Consider the following 18,621-nt stretch of genomic DNA (forward strand, 5'->3'; position numbering starts at 1 on the left):
GTCAGGGCACTGATGGCTGCCCACGTAGGTCAGTGCACCTCTCTGCACAACCAGAGCAATGGAAAATGATATCCACGCTCTGGGCCAATAAATGCAAGTTCTCTTAAATTTTTGCTTACTGCACGTTGTACTGTTATGTACTGGCCAAATAGGTTTGTGACACTTAAGATTTATTTATTATTTGTTTACCAATTTGTTTTTCTTATTCTAGTGTGTTATAGCAATGAGCAACTGCCTGACAACTACTTGGCTACCAAATTTCCCCAGAGAGGGAATCCTTTGCAGTGACATCAGGAAAATTCCTAACCATAATTGGTGAGATTTATTACCATCACTCGTGAGGTGATACATGATCTTTTGGGAGAAGCAGTTGGAAAAGATGTATAATGCAGGTAGATGGCTGGAGGGGCATAGAATGTTTAAGGCCCTCTAGGTGCTATCATTCAGGATTTTGTATCTGCTGAATTAAATCTCAGTGCAGGGCCTGAACCTGAGAGGGACTCCAAGGAGTGGGTAAAGCTTGTAACTGTTCTGCATTTTATTTCTCTCTTGCCTTTTGACATTTTTAAGAACTCAACCTGTCTACAGGATCAGCCCTCATTCTTTTTTCAGGGGTGTATAGAACAGGTACTGTGTGCTCTCTCACATTGGTTCTTTTTGTTAATACTTAATCCAAAATTAAAAACCAATCATAGACTGAAAGTGTAGACCAGTTCCAGGCCCTCTTCATGAGCCCACTATTCACTGGTCTTTTATGGCAGCTGTGGATTACTGGGTCATGGTGCAAAGGATGCTCCATTGTCCCTTTCCCCCTGTACTCACTGCTTATCAGGGGCAGATGACCGTTTTGCGGGGCCCAGGGCAGCATAATCTTGCGGGTCCCCCCCTTTGCCACGGCGCATGCGTGGGGCTTTTTGAAGCACGGAGCCCGGGGCGGCCGCCCCGCTCGCCCTGCCGTATATCCGCTCCTGCTGCTTATATTGGCTGTATAAGTGTAGAATCCTCTACGGTGTATCTATACTACCTGACAGTGCTTCCTACATTCAGTGATATGATCCGGGGACCAGAGCTAGGGGACTTTTTCATTTGGTGCATGAAAAAAGATTGGCTACTGAATGTTTTTCTTTTTGTGAATATAAAGCTAATACTGAGCACCTGCAAATTTCACTGACATCAGAGTTGGCAGAGGAAGGTTTGGATGCTCGGCACGTTTCAGAATCAGGCATTTAACTGCAAATCACAGCCTCTAAATTAAAAATGTATCCAAATAAGTGTAATGAAGACAGAGAACTTTTAACAAACATTTGAACCTGGAATAACTTCTTTTCCCCCGGACAATCTGCTTGTCTGCATGTTGCAGATATAATGAAACTGTGGCTAAACATGGCAACATGATTTATACTCTCTTGGTGGTGTATAAAATGAATCCCAGTAATCAGTTTAATTTTCCTGAGCATAGCAAGACTTTACTTTTTTTTTTTTTAAGGGAAGTCTAATCTTAAACCATGTAAACCAGATGCCAAGCAATCTCATCTCAAATGTCCCAAATGACCTTGGTATGTTTTATTCACCCTGTTAAAGTAAAATAGAAGATTTAACTCAAACTGTCACAAACTGCATCAGAGCTATTAATTTTAAGGCTGTAAGAACTGTTGCTTGATAGAAATTTACGTCGACACTGCAGCTCACATCTATGCATTTAAATGGAATTGGAAAAGAGTGTTGCCCAACACATTCTTCTTATATCTATTTCTCTATATACTTCAGAGAGCTGTGCATGTTTGTCTTTGAGTCTGTCTGCCTGTGAATCCATTTGTTCAAGAGCTCCCCCTAAACGGTAACAGCTAGGACCACCAAATTTAGCATGCAGCATCCTCTTATCCTGGCTTAAAGCAAGATCAGGGTTTGGTTGTGCCAGGAATAGGAATGTTTGCCATAACATGGAAAGGGAGGGGTCTGTCCAAAGGGACTCGATATTGCAGAGTGACCACTAGGGCAGCCACACCAGGAAGGAAGTGGCCAACTGGAGATAGGCTCACCATCTTGCCAGCCACCAGCCAAGGTAAGTGACCACCCTCACCAAAATCATCTCCTCCTACCCTCAGCCCTGGTTCCAGTTAAGGAGGGAGGGTGGAAAGCCCGGCTGGCCCCACCACCGTAAGCCCCCAGGAGCACAGCTGGGGCCAGGCAGTGCAGCCCTGGCTTCTCCCCTAGAGGAGACATGCCCACCCATTGCAGCTGTGCCTGGCTGACCTGTGCAGCCCTCCCACCCATTTCCCTTCCCCGTGTTGGCTTGCACACCCCCTCCTCCCTGCCCGTGGACAGGTCCTAGGGAGTACTGGAGAGAGGCCTACATGGCGGCCCCTTCCCCGTCCCCCTGGCTTGGGCCTGGGGAGCACCGGTAGGAGGCCTGCATGTCCTCAATCTTGCCCCTAGCCTGACCCATGGAAGCCTACACAGTTCCCACCCTGTCCCCGAGCTGGCCACCATCTCCAGTCCCCTCTGTGCACCCCCTCTCCCCAGCCCAGGCCACGCTTGGACAGGTAAGTCTTCTAGTCTAAAAATAATGTTTTTGATTCAGTTTGGTTATGAAGTATTGTTAGAAGTATGTGGGTCTGCAAAAGGTTCTCATTATAAAATAGATTTTAATATTTTGAGGGGTTTTCCCCCAAAAATGAAAAAAAAAGAATTCAGAAGTATTTGAATAATCATGCTACTGGTTTTGTCTTTATAAACTGAATTTTCAGTATCTGTTTTTTTCACTATCTGATGTATGCTTCATGCTGAAAAGCCCCATATCTCATCCCCTAGAGTTGTAACAATTTCAGTGTTTACTAAGCACAGCATAGGTTCTTTATTGGCTCAGTTTAGTTAGCCTGTGTGAAATCACCAACACCTGTGTACTGATGGAGCCAAAGACGCCATGTGTGTGTAGCTCTTAAAGTAGTAGTGTAGGATGAGATGCCCCTTAGGACCTGGAACTTAGCATCTTGGGATGCATTGTTGTAGCTCACTTGAGAACACATGATGAAAGAGAGAAGAGAAGCAAAACTGGATGATTCTAGACAATAGTTGTCTTCATCATCAAATAGAAATACTTTGTGGCTACGTCTACACTGGCATGATTTTCCGAAAATGCTTTTAACGGAAAAGTTTTCCGTTAAAAGCATTTTCGTAAAAATCGCATCTAGATTGGCAGGATGCTTTTCCGCAAAAGCACTTTTAGCGGAAAAGCGTCCGTGGCCAATCTAGACGCGCTTTTCCACAAAAAAGCCCCGATCGCCATTTTCGCGATTGGGGCTTTTTTGTGGAAAACAGTACTATGCTGTCTACACTAGCCCTTTTGCACAAAAGTCTTTCGGAAAAAGACTTGCTCAAACGGGAGCAGCATAGTATTTCCAGAAAAGCACTGATGATTTTACAGGAGATCATCAGTGCTTTTCCGGAAATTCAAGCGGCCAGTGTAGACAGCTGGCAAGCTTTTCCGCAAAATCATCTGATTTTGTGGAAAAACTTGCCAGTCTAGACACAACCTGTGTGTATATAGCACACTTCATCCCAAAGGCTCCAAATGGTTTTCAAGTGTAGGTAAGCAACATCCTGACAATGTGCTGGGGCAGTAATCTTGAGACATGGATGGATTAGATCACTTCATAGGTCCCTTTCATCTTGATTTTATGATTCTGAAATACTCAAGGGCCACCATTACATTTCTGAGAGCCAACTTGTCAAACAATAATATTGACATGCTGTTTGCCATTGCTGTAACAATAGTTTTATATTGTGCTCCAGTGATTTGGAAATAGTTTTTGCATCAACATATTCAGTTTGGTTTGTGCATAAATCCCATAGTTGCGGTCAGATATTAACAAATGGACCCCATGTGTGCTCTGAGAGACATGTTTGCTTACGTAACACAGAAAGTTGTGATCCTTATTCAATTATTTACGCAGTTTTTTCTCTCACTTAACAGCCTGAAGTGAGGCTCCTCGATACATATTTTGACTCCTAAATCAAGTATCTAAATGTTAAAGTGGCTGAACATCTGCAGCTCCTGTTGACTTAAATGGCACTCAAGTTGAAAAAAACCCAGGGTTGAACCTAATTCTGGCTTCACGTTGTTATAGATTGGGTGTAACTCTTCTGCAATTAATTGGCTAGATCTTTGGACCCATTCTATATTCTCCCTCTGCTGAGGCAGTGCAAAGCTGCCTTAAAAAAACAGCTGGGGATTCTCCTGATCTGGGACAATCTCAGGCAGATGAAATACTATTCCCTCTAGGGCTCCATGCCACATTGCTCTCTGAATGACAATCTGAGGAACACTATCAACTTTTCAAATGCTGATATTGACCCTTTTCTTATTTTTAAAGACTGGATTATTTTCACTTTTCTCCTGGGATTTGGAAGGATTTTACCAGAAATCAGTGAAACTGTCAAGAGGCATTTCCAACCTAATGACAACTTGAGTACTCAGATACAGATGCATCAGGCAGAGAGATGTGGTTCAGTAGGATGGAATGTATCAATTTCATCAAAACTATTGACAAAAGCTGGGAAGGGAGGCAGGCTGCCCAGACAACCTGCCCACTTGTCTGGTTTTCTAATTTCCAACCTGCTGGCTGATAATTGGGTAGAATGGCTTCCCAAAATTCTCTGCCTCCCTGGATTCCCATCCAGCAGTCTTCCAGAGAGACTTGTATCCACAGACTAACTGGCAAGTCAGTTGGCCAGCTCATTGGATTCCCAGGCAGCCAGGTCCCTAAGCTACTTCACTCCTCAGCTAGCTGGATTCCTGGGCTACAAAAATCGTATTGAATTTCAAGTCCATAAAATGTTAAGGAGACTCAATTTTTGAGGAACTGAAATTATGCTTCCTCTTTAGTTCTAATTATAAAACAAGGAAAATAGACTTTAATTTTGTCCTGAGGATGGATAGTAGGGAAAACATTAATATTTATCCTTAAAATTTTAGTTGTATGGGTGGTGATCACCCAGTTACATAACTCCTTTGCCCTACAACTTTGTTTCATTGTGGAGGCAGTAATTAAATGTTATGACTGTATAGCCCTTTTGGCTGGGTAGGGTGGATAGATTTTATTTATTTATAATGTACAGCCTGGACCCTTTCTTGCAGTGTTTTGTCCAATGAAAAACACTAAGTTTCCATTAAAAATACAACCTTTCTTCAGAACAGAAAAGTAAAATATGCTCCTAGAATTAAAATTCAATTGATGTACATCACAGCTGCTTTTTCTGGTTGAACACAATCCCAATATTAAAACTTTTATTTTCATAATATATACAAATCTGAGTAACTTCCCTTTACCACCTTCTTTATAGTATTAATTCCTAGAATTATAAACACAAATGAGTAGATTAAAGGCATGTATCTGTGAAAGTATGATCAGCAATAAGTGCCATACTGATTTCTGTGGGGTAGTTTTAAGACTCACATTAATTCTTCCCCAGAAGTCCTATGAACAGCCTATATGGTATAAACATAAATTTAAACATTAATATTAAAGAAAATTCACAACTGTAAATCTTATTAAATTAGCAGAAGATACATATATTAGCCTAAATTACAGACCTTGAAATATCAAGGCATTTTTTTTCCTCAAAAGGAGTTGGTTAGTCTGTCTCCCTCTGGCAAATATCAATGCCTAATTGTAGATTTTATTCCTTGGTGTAATAATTTGAGCAGGTCATTTTCTAATTCTGGGCCACCTGCTGCTGAAATTTTTTTGGCAGGATAGAGGAGCTAACCCATTGCATCTTAGACTATGATTTTAGTAGTTCTAGATGTTTAGTAGTTCTAGATAGTGTATTCAAACCAGAAGAGAGTTTGTTATATTAAGTCAGGGGTTCTCAAACTTTGTGATACCACACCCCCCTCTAAGCTACTCGTGACCCCCCGGGGGATCAGGACCCACAGTTTGAGAAATGTGGCACTAAAAAAATCAGAGATCAAGCTCTCTCTGTCTTTCCTGAGTGGAAGCTTTGAGTCAATAAATGCTTGTGCCACCAACAGAAAAAAAAACCAGGGCCTTTCTTGCTAGAGCAAAGTCCATGGTTGTCACAGAGCCAACCCCTTTGAGCAAGCAACTTTCTAAAACAGAGAAACAAGGAAGAAGCAATGCATGGGAGGGATACAGCTCTGAGTTTCAGGGAACAGGAAAAGTGGCCCAAAGCCCAAAGAACAAGGAAAAGCTACTCCACTTCACCCCTCCTATTTTCATTGTTTTAAAGTTTCTCCCAAATGTAGGTTCCATTCCAAGTTCTCAGTCCTGTCCTTCTCTTACTTTATCTATCAGGCCACCATATACTTCTGCTCCCTCCTCATCATTTTGGCACCTCTGAGATGGAGGAAGCTCTTAGGAGTCATTTATTAAAATTCTAGCACCAAATTTGATGCAATGATCAGGGGCATTCTTTTTGACTCTGATGGAGTCTTCCACCTTCTGGATTCTGCTAATTCACCCCCACCCAAAGGCTTATTAAAACATTTTTTAGGAGCATTTGATTTTCCCAATGGACCATAATTGCACCATGTAGCAAATATTTAACGTGAAATCCATCTGGGGTGGCAGGAGGATGCTTGTATAAGCATCCCTTCCCACATACCTTGTGAAAATTAGCCATAGCATTTAAGGGAGAAGAAACCATGAGAACATCTGGTCTGATTTCCTGTACTGAGCCCCAAAACTTGTTTGACTAAAGCACAAGGGCTATGTCTACACTCGCGGCTTCTTGTGCTAGTAATATGCAAATGAGGCTAAGCGTGGAATATCACCGAGCCTCATTTGCGTACCTAATGAGCCACCATTTTTTTCAGAAGAGGCTCTTGCGCAAGAAGAAGCGTCTACACTGCCCCTTCTTGCGCAAGAAAAACCCTCTTGAGCAATGCTGTTACACCTATTACTTTTTAGGAAGAACGGCATTGTGCAAGAGGGTTTTTCTTGTGCAAGAAGAGGCAGTGTAGATGCTCCTTCTTGCGCAAGAGCCTCTTCTGAAAAAAATGGTGGCTCATTAGGTATGCAAATGAGGCTCGGCAATATTCCACGCTTAGCCTCATTTGCATATTACTCGTGCAAGAAGCCGCGAGTGTAGACATAGCCAAGGTGTTTTAGCTGAAGCATGTCTTCCAGAAAGACATCCAGTTTTGATTAGAAGACATCTAGAGATAGAAAAAAATGTACTCCTTTTTGCAGTCAATTACCCTCCAGTCTTGCCTTTGATAAGCTTTTTGTGTACTGTATTGTCCAGTGGGCTTTATGAACCCCATTTAGTTTGCAGGTAGCTCTGTCATCTGACTCTGATCCTCTCTGTATATGTAGATTGCAAGCACAATCTGTACATTCAATAGAACATTTCAGTAGTTCTGCAAAAATAGGCCTTTGGAGATCTCTAAAGAAGCACTTATACCCTGAGTCCCTATGTACACAACTGCTCCTTGATATTACAGCAGAAACACAGCTGAATTGGAGGAACTAAACTAGGACAGGAAAGGTCATTTGGAATGCAGAACAATGCCTATGATACTTACCATACAGAGAAGGATTTGTTAGATAAAAATGTTATTTCTAAGGCTCCTTTCCCCATGGTAACTTTAATATAAACAAGACTATTAAATCACTGAATTTATTTCCCAGATATATGTAGGAAAAGTGAAAACAACTGTTGCCTATTTTCTATGTGGAAAAAAATAGGGGATTTTCTTTTGTGTTTAAAAAAACCAGCACAATTCTTAAACTACTGCCTTAGCAAATAGATTCATGTTCATCTTAATTCTGTCCCCATCTAGTAGCAGCTTGCCCTGCTAGCGTATGATGAACATGCTACAGCCTTTGCTGGGATCAAACCTGGCACCTCTTGAGCTTAATGCATGATCCTGAGCTTCTGCACTATGGCTACATCTAGACTGAAAGCCTCTTTCGAAAGAGGCTTTTTCGAAAGTATCTTTCGAAAAAGCCTCTTTCGAAAAAGAGCTCCTAGACTACAACCAGTACTTTCGAAAAAGCAAGCCACTTTTTCTAAAGAGAGCACCCAGGCAGACTGGATGCTCTCTTTCGAAAAAGCACAGTTTGCATTACATAGCACCTTTTTTTCAAAAGAGCACTTTCAAAAAACGGCATTCTTCCTCGTAAAACTTCCGCGGTCGAAAAAACTGCCGTGTTCTTTCAGTTTACTTTCGAAAGAACGTGGCTGCAGTCTAGATGCAGGTAAAGATTTTTCGAAAAAAGGGTACTTTTTTCAAAAAATCCCTGTAGTCTAGATACACCCATAGAGCTAAAAGATATGCCCTTAGGTAAGGCTGTAGCAGACTCAACAAGTTCTAGCTGGTCTAGCTGCCACTAGAGGGGAACAGAGTGCCACACCAAGCAGGCATGAATTATGCATGCTCATTCCTTTCCCAGTCTTATTCTTTCCCTGCTTCCAGGTGGCACAGAATGAGAATGCAGACCTAAAGGATACAACACTAATTGCATGCATTAGAGATGGGAGAAAGCTTTCAGAACAAGAGATTTGACTCCATTACACCAAGTTCCACCCAGAATAGTGGGAGACCCCCCCCCCCCCCCCAGATATCCTGGCTCCCAGACAACTGTTTCACTCATTAGCTTATACTCCCTCCAAGAGCTTTGAAGAATATCCAGAAGTCCAGATCCATTTCCCCTCCTCTACACAAAATCCTCTCAACAACTTGAACCAAATGGGCCATCATCCAGTATCTCTCATCCCTTGCAAACCAACAGTGTATACAATCAACAGGCCCATATATCGTGGGCATAATTAGGTAAATATATTTGTACATATTTTAGGTACATTGTAGGTCAGACTGATCTGAGTGAATTTTCTTGATTCTTACATTTCACCAGTAAAAAAAGGTTACCCCCCCCCAACCCTTTAAACTGAACCTTCTGTAGGAAAAGAGAGTTCAGAGGGAGACTACTAGGGTAACACAAATCTTTTGAAGAAGGACCCCAAGAAAAATTGAACATGGACATTGGGGTTACGTTTCACTGTGGAGGCAGTTTTACAATAGGTAGTGCCTAATAACTGTGCTACCCTTGAATGTGATTCCTGACAGTTTTGTGTTCCATAAATCCTACTCTCTGAGTGCCCCTTGTCAGCACACATGAGAACATCCACTCAGGAGTCCTTACAATGTCTTTGGACATTTGGAGGATAAAACAAACAAAAGACTCACTATAACCATACAGATATTTACATGCACTGATTGGGTTTTGCTTGTTTTACTGTATGAAGAATATGGCCATCATCACAGAACCAAATATTAATTGTCCTGTTCATTGAAATCCAGACCGCCTATACACAAAACAATCTCTACTCAACTAAAATCCTCCTCAGGACCCAATCAAACCCCAAAACAGTCAGAGGCAACAGAGAATGCCTGTCTGTTCCACCTCACAGGAGTCTGCACCACCACAGCCAACCCAGATGTGCAATTTCCTGGTCCTGTTCTATGTCATCAGCTCTGCTGCTACTCGCCGGATCCTCATTTTAATGTTAGCTCTGTGCCCTCTTCACCTCACTGTCATGTTACTTCACAACAACTGGTCCAGTCAGCCAAGTCCAGTTCCACAGAATCACTCCATGCAGAGTTCAGAATCTCCATGTGAGGAGCCCAGAGCAAAACGGGATCCTTTGCCAGAATTCCTTGAATAGGTATTTCTTGTGCATTGGACACAACTCTCTACCTTCCTCTTGATAAGCTTGAATCCCATTCCTAAACTAGGAGATACTGCCTGTACAGATATGGTGACCACTTCTTCCAAGACACATCCTGCACAATGCCCATTGCCTTTCATGGTTGCAGTCAAAATAACAATTCATTATTTATAAAATAGAAACAGAGATAAATTGCAGCTAAAGCAACAAAAAAGATAGTATGTGGAACTATGGGAAAGTAACATAATTCATGTAAATGAAGCTGGCTAATACTGGCCTTTTCCCGTTCCATCCCTCTATGTTGACTTCTAGCTCTGGGATGCATATGATGATAGTCTGGAATATAGCCTCCTTCCTTAGATAAATCTGCACATTAGCTTTGTTCGGAGGACACTCATATATGCTTTTTCCAGGTCCTTTGTGCATTGTCTGCCTCCCTGGGGTTTTTGGCTGTTGTAGTATTGGTCATGTAAATTTGTTAGTCTTCTCACTGGACTCCTTGCTATCTTTTTAATGGTGTTCTGCATGTCCTGGAGGAGAGTTGTGTCCTTGTACTTCAAGCATGAGTTACAGCTCTGTCAGCCATTTTTACAGTGCATTTGTTTAGCAATCTGGCCAATGCTTCAGAGATAAATTGCAGAGCTGCACCAGGCATCATTAGGCATGGTTACTATTAAGCTTACCAAGCTAACTTTCCAGCCTATGTGCCTGTGAAGAGCCCAGCTGCCCTGCTGCCTTTCCTGTGCCACCCATCTCCAAAGAAAAAGGTACTAGCCCAGACACGTGGTGGAGATTATCTAAATTCAGGACCTAGAGCGCATATCCTATATTTTTGGTTATTCTCACTCTACGTCACTGTGAACTGATTAGGGTATAATAAGGAAAAACAAAGCAGGACAAAGCACTCTGAGCACATTTTTCCCAATGCTTGTCAGCATAAAGCTTATGGGCATATGTCCTTTGAATCAGTGGCATAAGGGGACTGTATTAAGGAAGATTTTTCATGTGAGTATGTATTATTCAGCATGGGAATGGTTTGCTTAATAACTAAAAGTTTTGGTAAAGTGAGAAACTGCTGATGATTGTAAAATTTCAAATAGCCCTGCTTCGTCCATTGGCCTTTCTATGGTGGTCTCAGACACAATGCACAGACACACACAGTATGCTTTCCTCCTAACTACCAATGACTCTAGAGCCAGGTCTACACAACAGACCTATTGCAGTATAATTACATCACTCAGGGGTGTGAAAAATTTGCTCTAGCTACTGTATTGCCATGTATGAAGACAAGCTCTAGATAGCTGCAATTTCCTAATGAGTATCATTTATGTTCTATTACATCTAATTTAATTTTATACAAATGCAGACTTTGAATAGAGAATATAACCTGTCAGTAGAATAATCTGTACAATCATTCTTTTCATGCCCTATTTTGAAGGAATGTTAATTCCCAAAGAAACAAAAAAAGCCCTGTGACACATTCTTCTCAGTTCATTTTGCCTCATTAAGACTTGCCACAGCTCTTGGGATGATTAAGAGTTTGTCACTTTTGCACCTCATTAGTTTGGTGATTCACAGTGAGGGGTGCGCTGTCTAATGGCTCAAGCATAATTCATTAATTGAGGTCAAGCTCTGTTTATGTGCATCAGGTTCACTACATTATTAGCTTAGCTGTCTGCTTGAATAGTGACACATCTCAGTCCTTTAGGATGCCATAAATGTTAAACATGGCAGATGAGGAAAAAGGGCTTTTTTAAAATGGGGTTTGAATTTGAGTCTTTTTGCATATACGAGTTACTCACAGGGGCTTTCTGGGCTTCTAAAAGTGAACCAACATCTGCCGTCCTTACTGTGGCAAAACTCTCACCAATTTTAAAGGCAGTTTCAGAGAAGTAAGGACTGTAGGATTTTACCAAATGTTCTTTAGCCCTTTGGAACATGAGGAAAATAGGGTTGTTCTAACACATGGTAACTGAGCTGCTCTCTCTTGCTCTCCATCTTCAAGCTACTGAATTTCCAGATGCACTCTGATCCTCTGCAAATGCAGCAGCTTCTGCTTCCACCACTGAGCTGTCCACCACTCCGATTTCAGTGCCGTGCTTGGTCTAGATGGAATGCTGTTGCTGCCTCTGTCAACCTCTTTCCTGCTTCCTTCCAGGCCATTGACTCCAAGATGTCTCTTGTCTGTTGTACTCGCAGGCTATGTCTAGCCTACAGGCTTCTTGCGGAAGAGATCTTCCACAAAAACTTCTTGTGCAAGAGCACGTCCACACTGCAAAAGCTCATCGGATAAGTGATGCACTTTTGTGAAAGAGGGTCCAGACTGCATGGATGCTCTCTTCAAAGAAAACTCTGATATCTATTTACAGAATGGCCACCAGGGCACCTGTGCTTTTCTCGATTGCCTCTTTTTGTGCAAAAACCTCCTATTCCCCATCCACACACACCTTTTTGTACAACATTTCTTGTGCAAAAAGGAGTTATTCCTTGTAGAAAAAGGAAAAACCCCTCTGTTCTTTCATTTTACTTGTGCAAAAACATGCTTGAGGTGTAGGCGCTCCACAAGTTTTTGTGCAAAAACTATAGTGTAGACATAACCTCAGACAACAGGCTGGAGGTTTTCTGTGAACCTGGACTATCATTTCTTGACTGGTTATTCAAATACAGCAAATTTACTACTGTGGTTTTGTTCTGCCCTCAGGGAGGACCTGTCCTTCTTGGCGTAACTCAGATAGCTCATTTATCTTTACCTGGTCACAATTAAGTTCTCCTTCTCCATCTTCCGGCTATTTTTCCATAAGCAGACTACAAGCAGTCCCCGACTTACGCGGATCCGACTTATGTCGGATCCGCACTTACGAATGGGGCTTTCTCGCCCCGGAGCTCGCAGGCAGCGATCCGCCACCTCGATCTCCAGGGCGAGAAAAGCTGCTCCCGGTGCCCCTGGTCTGCTGGAGACCGTCTCCAGCAGACCGGGGCACCGGGAGCGAAGCCACAGCAGCGGCCAGAGCAAAGCCTCAGAGGCGCGGCACCCCGCTGCCACTGCGGCTTTGCTCCCTGTGTCCCTGGACTGCTGGGGGGGGGGGGGTGCAGCTAGTGTGCCTCCCCCCAGCAGACCAGGCTCTTGTTGTGGACCCTGGGGCAGAGCAGCTGGGGCTCTGCCGGTTGGTCCTGCAGCACTGCTCTGGGCACTACTGGACCAACCTGGCAGCACCCCAGCTGCTCTGCCCCAGGCGTCCTGATTCAGCTGCTGCTGGTCAGTTTCAGCAGCGGCTGAATCAGGACACCTGGGGCAGAGCAGCTGGGGTGCTGCTGGGTTGGTCCAGTAGCGATGAGGAGCGGTGCTACTGGAGCAACCCAGCAGCACCCCAGCTGCTCTGCCCCAGGCGTCCCCAAGTCAGCCGCTGCTGAAACTGACCAGCGCTGACTACAGGAAGCCTGAGGCAGAGTTGCTCTGCCCCAGGCTTCCTGGAATCAGCCGCTGATCAGTTTCAGTAGCAGCTGACTTGGGACGCTTGGGGTTCTTAAGTTGAATCTGTATGTAAGTCAGAACTGGCGGTCAGTTTCAGCAGCAGCTGAATCTGGACGCCAGTTCCGACTTACATACAGATTCAACTTAAGAACAAACCTACAGTCCCTATCTTGTACGTAACCCGGGGACTGCCTGTATTTGAAGCTTTTTACTTTGTGCTTTTCTGTCTCCAGTACATGCTTTTCCTGCTTGTTGCACGTATGCAATTCACACTGCTACAGATCCCACAAACTCTGCCACCATCAGTGTCACATTTCAAGGAACTGCCTCTATTTCCCCTCAGTGGTCCAGCAGGGGGCACACACTCCAGCCATTCAGCTCCCCAGTTGCTCGTTCGTGCTTCTTGTTTGGATGGAGAGAAGACCTTTGGTGCTCTTCCTTCTATTGCGGGAATTTCCAGGCTGTTCAGGTCCCTATTTTTACTGTGTTATTCCCAGGACAGACAGATTACCCAAGCACACCTGCTTGCTTTCTCTGCAGAGTTGGTTAACAACTGTAACAGTTGTTACAGTTCTAAGCATCACACAGTGCTTTCTGTGCAAGTCTATTTTATTCTTTAGGTAAAAAGCATTAGAGAGAGAAACAAATTAAAAATAGGAAAAGATCCTACACACAACTTACTAGAGATCACCCCTATCCTAACATGGGTCTCGCAGGAACAGTCTTTCAGCACCCCACCCTTGGAGCTTCCTTATGGTTAGAAGTTCAACAGAGTTTCAATGGAGAAGAAAACACAGTTCTTATGAAAACTCAGTAAGCCCAGTCCTTCCAATCCTATCCTAGGGATTGGGGCTGTCAATGAACAATGGGTCCTGTCCATTTGGTGGATGAGAAAGAAGACTCTGAGTCAGTTTAAATCCAGGTTATTTTTCCAAACATTCTTTCTTTGGCTGTTAGTCTCTGGAAAATCCAGTTTGAACTAATCTATGTAAATCTCCCCAGGGGTCTCTTCAAAGGACTGATAACTGAAGAAATTACATTAGCATCCCTCTTCTACTAAAGAAGGTATATATAATGCAACAATAACACACATGTAATTACATTTTTAACACAAAGTACCCCAAAGTATTAAATGTAATTCACTAACATAATTCAATTCAATAAAGTTTATCTTAATTTCATAAAATTTGTTCAGGATATTACAAGATATTGTCAATCTGTCATACACATTTACCATTAGAAAAATCAAGAAGGAAAGAGCTTGTGTGTGTATGTTTTTAGAGTAAGTATTCATTATCGAATAGGGAGATCATCTACAGATATTTTTCCTTTTATTTTTGAAAGTAAGAAATCCTTCAGAAATAAGGGGCAAAACCCCACAATCATGCCAAAGTATATGGCAAGGACACTATTGATGTGAGTAAGGGTTGCAATCAGGTACAGAGCAATGACCATTGCATTTTTTGAGGGGTAAAGGATCTTTCAAAAAATTGCCCCATTGTTGGAAAAACCACAGCTAAACAGCAGATTCAGTTTTGAAATGGCGCTTGTTCGAAACAGCGCCAGAATGTGATTATGCAAAGGAAGCACAGGATATTTAAATCCCCGCTTCATTTGCACTTTTGAAATGTCTAATTTACATCCCTTTGCCGACAGAGGGGTGTAGTTTAGACGTAGACTCATAGGGATAGCCGTGTTAGCCTATAACTTGAAAAAAAGTTAAAAAAATAAAGAGTGATCCTGAAGCACCTTAGAAGATAGATAGATAGATAGATAGATAGATAGATAGATAGATAGATAGATAGTATTATGAGCTTTCATGGGCACAACCCACTTCTTCAGATGAGTGAAGCAAAAGGTATAGAAAACCCAACATTTAAAACAGAAAAAGAGTGGAGAGGGGGAGGAAAAGAAAAAAAAATCCTTTCAATTTTAGTGTCCATGCTATATGAGGCTAATATAGTGCACTGTAAATGACTGATACTGTACTTAGGTTTTGATGTCATTTGGGTGTTGAATATAATGGTCTATCCCAGTTCATGTTTTTGTTCATTCCCTGAGTGATGGTGTCAAATTTGCACATGAAGGCCAGTTCTGCAGTCTCTTTGCAGTTAGTTACTGAAATTACTTTGTAAGGGTATGTCTACACTACCCCACTAGTTCGAATTAGCGGGGGTAATGTAGTCATCCGCAGTTGCAAATGAAGCCTGGGATTTGAATTTCCCGGGCTTCATTTGCATTAAGCCGGCCGGCGCCATTTTTAAATACCGGCTAGTTCGAACCCCGTGCTGCGTAGAAGCCTAATCCGAACTAGCTACTCCGTGCCGTGCGGCACGGGGTTCGAACTAGCCGGCATTTAAAAATGGCGCCGGCTGGCTTCATGCAAAGGAAGCCCGGGAAATTCAAATCCTGGGCTTCATTTGCAACTGTGGATGACTATATTACCCCCACTAGTTCGAACTAGCGGGGTAGTGTAGACATACCCTAAGAGAATGGCTACTTTTAAATCCATGAATGAGTGCCCAGGCAGGTCAAAATGTTCCCCTACAGGTTTTTGTGTGTTGCCATTTAGAATATCTGATTCGTGTCCATTAATTCTTTGTGGTAGAGACTGTTCACTTCAGCTAATATACATGGCAGAGAGGCATTGCTGGCATATAGTGCATTAAAAGTTGATGTTATTAGTCTTTCTGGAGTACATAGTCAACCGGCTGTGCAAAAGTTGCCATTTTCCTCCCCAAGCACAGAGTGAGGATAAGGAAGTCTACTCATTAGATTATAAGAATATATAACTATTTTATTTAACAATACTCTGCATAAATATTGCCGAGGTGAACAAAACATATAAGAGGCCCCTGGCCCTAGACATGCGTGTTCAGTCCAACTTCTGATGAATTCAATACGAGTTGGGTCAGGCACTAGAAATTGAAACTGTCATACTGCAGAACAAAGACAGAATGAAATATGAACTATAGCCACATAGAGTTTTTACTGTTACAAAGTGGACTTCATTAATTCATGTGAGTAGTGTACAAAGTTGTACAAAAACAGATAGCACTGTACTTTCATTCGTATATAGGCCTCTCTGATCAGGAAGAGCTTTATACAGGCTTTGGATGAAAATCAGTCTAGTTCTTATAGGAAAACTATGACAGCATGGAAACACAGGTCCAATTTCAAGCCAATATAATTGCTATGTTAGGATCTGGTACTAATTAAGATGGGTGAAAACAGTGTAAGACCTGGTCTAGATTAAGGAAATTTGCATGTATGCAACTAAGGCTGGTTCTAAACAAAAGACAGAAAAAGGTAGGCAAAGTGCAACTGCAATTTGTGTATCTTTTTCCACTTTTCTTCCAAAAGAGGCTTTTCCGACATTTGGCCCATCTACATGGGGCCAATTTTCAGAAAAAAATCCTCTTTCAGAACATCCCTTCTTTCTTGTGCAGTGAAGTTTATAGAGATGCTGAAAAAACGTGTCTACTTTTCCATTTTTTTTTCAAAAAGGCAGACATGGATCCCGGAAAAGCTCTGCAGTATAGATATATCCTAAGTCAGTGGAGTTTGGGATGAACGAATGTATCAAAGTAAGTTATAGCTGTGTAAGCTTCACTCTGCACTAGAGATTCATGTCTACATTATGGTTTTGCACTAGTATAACTATACTGATGGGCTACATCTACACTGGCATGATTTTCCGGAAATGCTTTTAACGGAAAAGTTTTCTGTTAAAGCATTTTCGGAAAAGAGCATCTAGATTGGCAGGACGCTTTTCCACAAAAGCACTTTTTGCAGAAAAGCTTCCATGGCCAATCTAGATGCGCTTTTCCACAAAAAAGCCCCAATCGCCATTTTCACGATTGGGGCTTTTTTACGGAAAAGAAATCTCTGCTGTCTACACAGGCCCTTTTGCGCAAAAGTCTTTCAGAAAAAGACTTTTGCCCGAATGGGAGCAGCATAGTATTTCTGCAAAAAGCACTGATTTCTTACAGTAAGAAGTCAGTGCTTTTGCGGAAATTCATGTGGCCAGTGTAGACAGCTGGCAAGTTTTTCCAGAAAAGCTGCTGATTTTCCGGAAAAACTGGCCAGTCTAGACACAGCCATATAGTTTCATAAGTGAATTTCCTTACTGTAAATTGGACTTAAGTTACGTATAAGGTGAACATGAAAAATGAAAGATTGGTTGAGTGGTACAGACATGTAATGTGGCATCAATGGTAATTCAGTGGGCAGGCAAGCATATAGCTAACTTACCCACAGATATGTAAGACAAAGCATTTACATAAGACTTTATCTCTCACCCTTTTTAATATTTTTAGTAGTTAGGAACCATTTTCTTTGAAAGCTGCAACATTTGATAATGTGTATATATGACTTGATTCATAACCAAAATTTTCTTTTGAAGTTAAAATACTTGGAGTGGTAAGATAAGTTGTTCAGTTTCAGGATGAAACAGTTTCGGGATGACAGAAAAGCATGCTGTTGTGCACAGAACTATAAGCAATCAATTATAGAGCATATACAATCATAGAATACAAGAACTGGAAGGGACCTCGAGAGGTGATCAAGTCCAGTCCCCTGCTGTCATAGCAGGACAAAGCACCATCTAGATCATCCCTGATAGATGTCTATACAACCTTCTCTTGAATATTTCCAGTGATGGAGATTCACAACCTCCTTAGGGAATTTATTCCAGTGTTTAACTATCCTGACAGTTAGGTTTTACCTAATGTCCAACCTAACCTGCCTTGCTGTAATTTAAGCCCGTAGCATTTTGTCCCATCCTCAGAAGCCAAGGAAAACAATTTTCCTCGCTCCTCTTTGTAACACCCTTTTAGGTACTTGAAAATGGCTATCGTGTCCCCTCTCAGTCTTCTCCTTTCCAAATTAAACAAGCCTAATTCTTTCATAAACTTAAAAAACAACAAATGGTATGGTAGCACTTTAAAGACTAACAAAACATGAAGATGGTATCATGAGCTTTCACGGGCACAGCCCACTTCTTCAGATGACCGGTCATCTGAGAAATGTTATCCAGCCAGTTACATGCCCACCTTGCAGTAGCCCCATCTAGGTTATATTTCCCTAGTTTATTGATAAGAAGGTCATGCAAGACTGTTTCAAATGCTTTACTAAAGTCCAGGTATGCCACGTCCACTGCTTCTCCCTTATCGACAAGCACAAATAGTGCAACAAGACATAGGTACAATAAGTCTGATGGGAAATGCAGAAAACTGTACCCAAAATTTACCAGATTTAAAATGGAAAAATACAATTCAGACTAAAAAAACCTTATGACGACTCAATGACCTCTAACACTCTTTATGCTTTATTTATATTTGCCTCCATGCAGTACTAGGAAATAGTAGAATAGTCAGCACTTAATACTATATTGCTCTTTACTTTTTTTTAAATGTTATGATTGTGTTTCCATGGCAACAACATACTGGTAA

The sequence above is a fragment of the Pelodiscus sinensis genome, chromosome 3 (assembly GCF_052426305.1).
Source record: "Pelodiscus sinensis isolate ZL-2025 chromosome 3, ASM5242630v1, whole genome shotgun sequence".
Lineage (NCBI taxonomy): Eukaryota > Metazoa > Chordata > Testudines > Trionychidae > Pelodiscus > Pelodiscus sinensis.